This window comes from Salmo salar, unplaced genomic scaffold, assembly GCF_905237065.1.
Source record: "Salmo salar unplaced genomic scaffold, Ssal_v3.1, whole genome shotgun sequence".
NCBI classification, from domain to species: Eukaryota; Metazoa; Chordata; class Actinopteri; order Salmoniformes; family Salmonidae; genus Salmo; species Salmo salar.
The window spans coordinates 272,501-277,500 of record NW_025549383.1 but is presented as its reverse complement, the minus strand read 5'-3'; the positions used below and the strand labels follow the sequence as shown (position 1 = coordinate 277,500).

At 41.7% G+C, this 5,000-nt stretch overlaps 5 non-coding genes and 6 pseudogenes across 5 annotated transcripts; all 11 read right to left on the bottom strand.

Moving 5' to 3' along the window:
- Positions 1-408: 408 nt before the first annotated feature.
- On the bottom strand, positions 409-527 carry LOC123737798 (5S ribosomal RNA). The gene has a single exon (XR_006767096.1). It is a non-coding gene; the product is annotated as a 5S ribosomal RNA (ribosomal RNA).
- A 139-nt stretch (positions 528-666) lies between these two features.
- LOC123737972 (5S ribosomal RNA) lies at positions 667-785 on the bottom strand. Its single transcript, XR_006767268.1, has one exon. It is a non-coding gene; the product is annotated as a 5S ribosomal RNA (ribosomal RNA).
- A 139-nt stretch (positions 786-924) lies between these two features.
- Positions 925-1,043, bottom strand: LOC123737491 (uncharacterized; annotated as a pseudogene).
- Positions 1,044-1,182: 139 nt separating this feature from the next.
- On the bottom strand, positions 1,183-1,292 carry LOC123737536 (uncharacterized; annotated as a pseudogene).
- Positions 1,293-1,701: 409 nt separating this feature from the next.
- LOC123737368 (uncharacterized) lies at positions 1,702-1,820 on the bottom strand (annotated as a pseudogene).
- A 1,577-nt stretch (positions 1,821-3,397) lies between these two features.
- Positions 3,398-3,516, bottom strand: LOC123737255 (5S ribosomal RNA). The gene has a single exon (XR_006766793.1). It is a non-coding gene; the product is annotated as a 5S ribosomal RNA (ribosomal RNA).
- Positions 3,517-3,655: 139 nt separating this feature from the next.
- Positions 3,656-3,763, bottom strand: LOC123737552 (uncharacterized; annotated as a pseudogene).
- Positions 3,764-4,172: 409 nt separating this feature from the next.
- LOC123737353 (uncharacterized) lies at positions 4,173-4,291 on the bottom strand (annotated as a pseudogene).
- A 139-nt stretch (positions 4,292-4,430) lies between these two features.
- LOC123737758 (5S ribosomal RNA) lies at positions 4,431-4,549 on the bottom strand. The gene has a single exon (XR_006767056.1). It is a non-coding gene; the product is annotated as a 5S ribosomal RNA (ribosomal RNA).
- A 139-nt stretch (positions 4,550-4,688) lies between these two features.
- On the bottom strand, positions 4,689-4,807 carry LOC123737889 (5S ribosomal RNA). The gene has a single exon (XR_006767187.1). It is a non-coding gene; the product is annotated as a 5S ribosomal RNA (ribosomal RNA).
- A 139-nt stretch (positions 4,808-4,946) lies between these two features.
- LOC123737492 (uncharacterized) overlaps positions 4,947-5,000 on the bottom strand; it is a 109-nt pseudogene continuing 55 nt past the window's right edge.

Here is a 5,000-nt window from a genome sequence, read left to right as displayed (position 1 = left end):
AGAAACAATCTCTTGCTACAACATATATAGTCAAAGTGAGTGTGATAAACAGACATTGCATTTTCACCAATTAGATAAGCAGCTTTAACTTTGTGTCACTGAAAAAGTAGAAGAAATTACAAACACTGTTCCCATCACTTTTTAGCACAGGTAGTTGGATAAAATACAAACTTTATTTCCTTTCATCATTTGAACAGGGCAAAGGAGCATAAAGCACACACAAGCTGCATTCAGCAAAAATATTCTTGTTTGTCTTATAAATACAAGGCAGATGCTAATTGAAAACACAAGGAAATTTGATCCTATTAAAAAGGCAGGAAGCTGCATTTAGTCAATTCATCATTAAATGCTTACTACAAGGCAGTGTTGCTGATGAAATAGTGCAAGAGCACACCCTCGTGGACAAAATGCTTACAGCACCTGGTATTCCCAGGCGGTCTCCCATCCAAGTACTAACCAGGCCCGACCCTGCTTAGCTTCCGAGATCAGACGAGATCGGGCGTACCCAGGCTGGTATGGCCGTGAGCGAGAAACAATCTCTTGCTACAACATATATAGTCAAAGTGAGTCTGATAAAACAGACATTTAGTCAATTCATCATTAAATGCTTACTACAAGGCAGTGTTGCTGATGAAATAGTGCAAGAGCACACCCTCGTGGACAAAATGCTTACAGCACCTGGTATTCCCAGGCGGTCTCCCATCCAAGTACTAACCAGGCCCGACCCTGCTTAGCTTCCGAGATCAGACGAGATCGGGCGTACCCAGGCTGATATGGCCGTAAGTGAGAAATAATCTCTTGCTACAACATATATAGTCAAAGTGAGTCTGATAAAACAGACATTTAGTCAATTCATCATTAAATGCTTACTACAAGGCAGTGTTGCTGATGAAATAGTGCAAGAGCACACCCTCGTGGACAAAATGCTTAAAGCACCTGGTATTCCCAGGCTGTCTCCCATCCAAGTACTAACCATGCCCGACCCTGCTTAGCTTCCGAGATCAGACGAGATCGGGGGTACCCAGGCTGATATGGCCGTAAGCGAGAAACGATCTCTTGCTACAACATATATAGTCAAAGTGAGTCTGATAAAACAGACATTTAGTCAATTCATCATTAAATGCTTACTACAAGGCAGTGTTGCTGATGAAATAGTGCAAGAGCACACCCTCGTGGACAAAATGCTTACAGCACCTGGTATTCCCAGGCGGTCTCCCATCCAAGTACTAACCAGGCCCGACCCTGCTTAGCTTCCGAGATCAGGCGTACTCCAGGCTGATATGGCCGTAAGCGAGAAACAATCTCTTGCTACAACATATATAGTCAAAGTGAGTGTGATAAACAGACATTGCATTTTCACCAATTAGATAAGCAGCTTGAACTTTGTGTCACTGAAAAAGTAGAAGAAATTACAAACACTGTTCCCATCACTTTTTAGTACAGGTAGTTGGATAAAATACAAACTTTATTTCCTTTCATCATTTGAACAGGGCAAAGGAGCATAAAGCACACACAAGCTGCATTCAGCAACAATATTCTTGTTTGTTTTATAAATACAAGGCAGATGCTAATTGAAAACACAAGGAAATTTGATCCTATTAAAAAGGCAGGAAGCTGCATTTAGTCAATTCATCATTAAATGCTTACTACAAGGCAGTGTTGCTGATGAAATAGTGCAAGAGCACACCCTCGTGGACAAAATGCTTACAGCACCTGGTATTCCCAGGCGGTCTCCCATCCAAGTACTAACCAGGGCCGACCATGCATAGCTTCCGAGATCAGACGAGATCGGGCGTACCCAGGCTGGTATGACCGTAAGCGAGAAACAATCTCTTGCTACAACATATATAGTCAAAGTGAGTCTGATAAAACAGACATTTAGTCAATTCATCATTAACCTCTTGGGGCTAGGTGGGACGCTAGCGTGCCACCCGTGGTGCACTCCATCAACAGCAGGTGCATTTCAAGAGCGGCAAATTTGAATCCAAATAAATGTCAAAATTCAAATTTTTCAAAAATACAACTATTTTACACCATTTCAAAGATAAACATCTCCTTAATCTAACCACGTTTTACGATTTCAAAAAGGTTTTACGGCGAAAGCATAGATTTAGAGTGTGTTAGGACAGTACATTTACAAGAGTTGTGTGTAATGTTTTGTCAAGTCAAAGACAGGGTCACCAAAACCATAAAACCAGCTAAAATGATGCACTAACCTTTTACAATCTCCATCAGATGACACTCCTAGGACATTATGTTAGACAATGCATGCATTTTTAGTTCTATCAAGTTTATATTTATATCCAAAAACAGCGTTTTACTATGGCATTGATGTTGAGGAAATCGTTTCCCTCCAATAACCGGCAGTCAAGTCAGTGTAACAAATTAAATAATTAAAATTAGAAAACATTGGTAAAATATTATATTGTCATTTAAAGAATTATAGATTTACATCTCTTGAACGCAATCAACTTGCCAGATTTAAAAATAACCTTACTGGGAAATCACACTTTGCAATAATCTGAGCACTGCGCCCAGAAAAATACGGCGTTGCGATACAGACTAGACGTCATGTTGGGGAGATCTAAAATCGAAAATACTATGTAAATAATCCATTACCTTTGATTCTCTTCATCAGATGTCACTTCCAGGTATCACAGGTCCATAACGAATGTAGTTTTGTTCAAAAAAGCTCATCATTTATGTCCAAAAATCTCCGTCTCGTTAGCACATGATGTAAGCCAGCCGGACTTCTCGTCATGAACGAGGGGAAAAAATATATTTCCGTTCGTTCAAACATGTCAAACGTTGTATAGCATAAATCATTAGGGCCTTTTTAACCAGAACATGAATAATATTCAAGGTGGACGAATGCATACTCTTTTATAACGTATTGGAACGAGGGTACCCAACATGAACTCGCGCGCCAGGTGTCTAGTGGGACATCATCGTTCCATGGCTCTTGTTCGGTCAGATCTCCCTCCAGAAGACTCAAAACACTTTGTAAAGGCTGGTGACATCTAGTGGAAGCAATAGGAAGTGCCAAAATATTCCTAAACCCCTGTGTTTTTCAATGGGATAGGTTTAAAGTCAATACAACACATCAGGTATCCACTTCCTGTCAGAAAATGTCTCAGGGTTTTGCCTGCCAAATGAGTTCTGTTATACTCACAGACACCATTCAAACAGTTTTGGAAACTTTAGAGTGTTTTCTATCCATATATAATAAGTATATGCATATTCTAGTTACTGGGTAGGATTAGTAACCAGATTAAATCGGGTACATTTTTTTTATCCAGACGTGCAAATGCTGCCCCCTAGACCCAACAGGTTAAATGCTTACTACAAGGCAGTGTTGCTGATGAAATAGTGCAAGAGCACACCCTCGTGGACAAAATGCTTACAGCACCTGGTATTCCCAGGCGGTCTCCCATCCAAGTACTAACCAGGCCCGACCCTGCTTAGCTTCCGAGATCAGACGAGATCGGGCGTACCCAGGCAGTTATGGCCGTGAGCGAGAAATAATCTCTTGCTACAACATATATAGTCAAAGTGAGTCTGATAAAACAGACATTTAGTCAATTCATCATTAAATGCTTACTACAAGGCAGTGTTGCTGATGAAATAGTGCAAGAGCACACCCTCGTGGACAAAATGCTTACAGCACCTGGTATTCCCAGGCGGTCTCCCATCCAAGTACTAACCAGGCCCAACCCTGCTTAGCTTCCGAGATCAGCGTACCCAGGCTGATATGGCCGTAAGCGAGAAACAATCTCTTGCTACAACATATATAGTCAAAGTGAGTGTGATAAACAGACATTGCATTTTCACCAATTAGATAAGCAGCTTGAACTTTGTGTCACTGAAAAAGTAGAAGAAATTACAAACACTGTTCCCATCACTTTTTAGTACAGGTAGTTGGATAAAATACAAACTTTATTTCCTTTCATCATTTGAACAGGGCAAAGGAGCATAAAGCACACACAAGCTGCATTCAGCAACAATATTCTTGTTTGTCTTATAAATACAAGGCAGATGCTAATTGAAAACACAAGGAAATTTGATCCTATTAAAAAGGCAGGAAGCTGCATTTAGTCAATTCATCATTAAATGCTTACTACAAGGCAGTGTTGCTGATGAAATAGTGCAAGAGCACACCCTCGTGGACAAAATGCTTACAGCACCTGGTATTCCCAGGCGGTCTCCCATCCAAGTACTAACCAGGGCCGACCATGCATAGCTTCCGAGATCAGACGAGATCGGGCGTACCCAGGCTGGTATGGCCGTAAGCGAGAAACAATCTCTTGCTACAACATATATAGTCAAAGTGAGTCTGATAAAACAGACATTTAGTCAATTCATCATTAAATGCTTACTACAAGGCAGTGTTGCTGATGAAATAGTGCAAGAGCACACCCTCGTGGACAAAATGCTTACAGCACCTGGTATTCCCAGGCGGTCTCCCATCCAAGTACTAACCAGGCCCGAACCTGCTTAGCTTCCGAGATCAGACGAGATCGGGCGTACCCAGGCAGTTATGGCCGTAAGCGAGAAATAATCTCTTGCTACAACATATATAGTCAAAGTGAGTCTGATAAAACAGACATTTAGTCAATTCATCATTAAATGCTTACTACAAGGCAGTGTTGCTGATGAAATAGTGCAAGAGCACACCCTCGTGGACAAAATGCTTACAGCACCTGGTATTCCCAGGCGGTCTCCCATCCAAGTACTAACCAGGGCCGACCCTGCTTAGCTTCCGAGATCAGACGAGATCGGGCGTACCCAGGCTGGTATGGCCGTAAGCGAGAAACAATCTCTTGCTACAACATATATAGTCAAAGTGAGTCTGATAAAGCAGACATTTAGTCAATTCATCATTAAATGCTTACTACAAGGCAGTGTTGCTGATGAAATAGTGCAAGAGCACACCCTCGTGGACAAAATGCTTACAGCACCTGGTATTCCCAGGCGGTCTCCCATCCAAGTACTAACCAGGC